Genomic DNA, 552 nt, shown 5'->3' on the forward strand with positions numbered 1-552 from the left:
ACTTGTTGAATGGGGTTGGTAAGAACTTCCCAACCTCTTCTTCGGATCTCATGTCGGATCTCCGGATATTCACTCTTTTTGAGTTTGGAAGGGACCTCAGGGATCACCTTCTTCAAGGCCACAACTTCATAGAAGTGGTCTTGATGCACCCTTGAGATGAATCTCTCCATCTCCCATGACTCAGAGGTGGAGGCTTTTGCCTTCCCTTTCCTCTTTCTAGAGGTTTCTCCGGCCTTGGATGCCATAAATGGTTATGGAAAAACAAAAAGCAATGCTTTTACCACACCAAACTTAAAAGGTTTGCTCGTCCTCGAGCAAAAGAAGAAAGAAGAGAGTAGAAGAAGAAGAAATGAAGGAGATGGAGATGGCTTTGTGGTTCGGCCAAATGGGGAGAAGTAGTGTTTAGGGTGTGTGAAAATGAAGGAGTGAAGATGGGTTTATATAGGGGTGGGGAGAGGGTTAGGGTTCAGCTATGGGAGGGTGGGTTTGGGAGGGAAAGTGGTTTGAATTTGAATGGTGAGGTAGGTGGGGTTTTATGAAGGATGGATGTGA

The sequence above is a fragment of the Arachis duranensis genome, chromosome 9, assembly GCF_000817695.3.
Source record: "Arachis duranensis cultivar V14167 chromosome 9, aradu.V14167.gnm2.J7QH, whole genome shotgun sequence".
NCBI lineage: Eukaryota > Viridiplantae > Streptophyta > Magnoliopsida > Fabales > Fabaceae > Arachis > Arachis duranensis.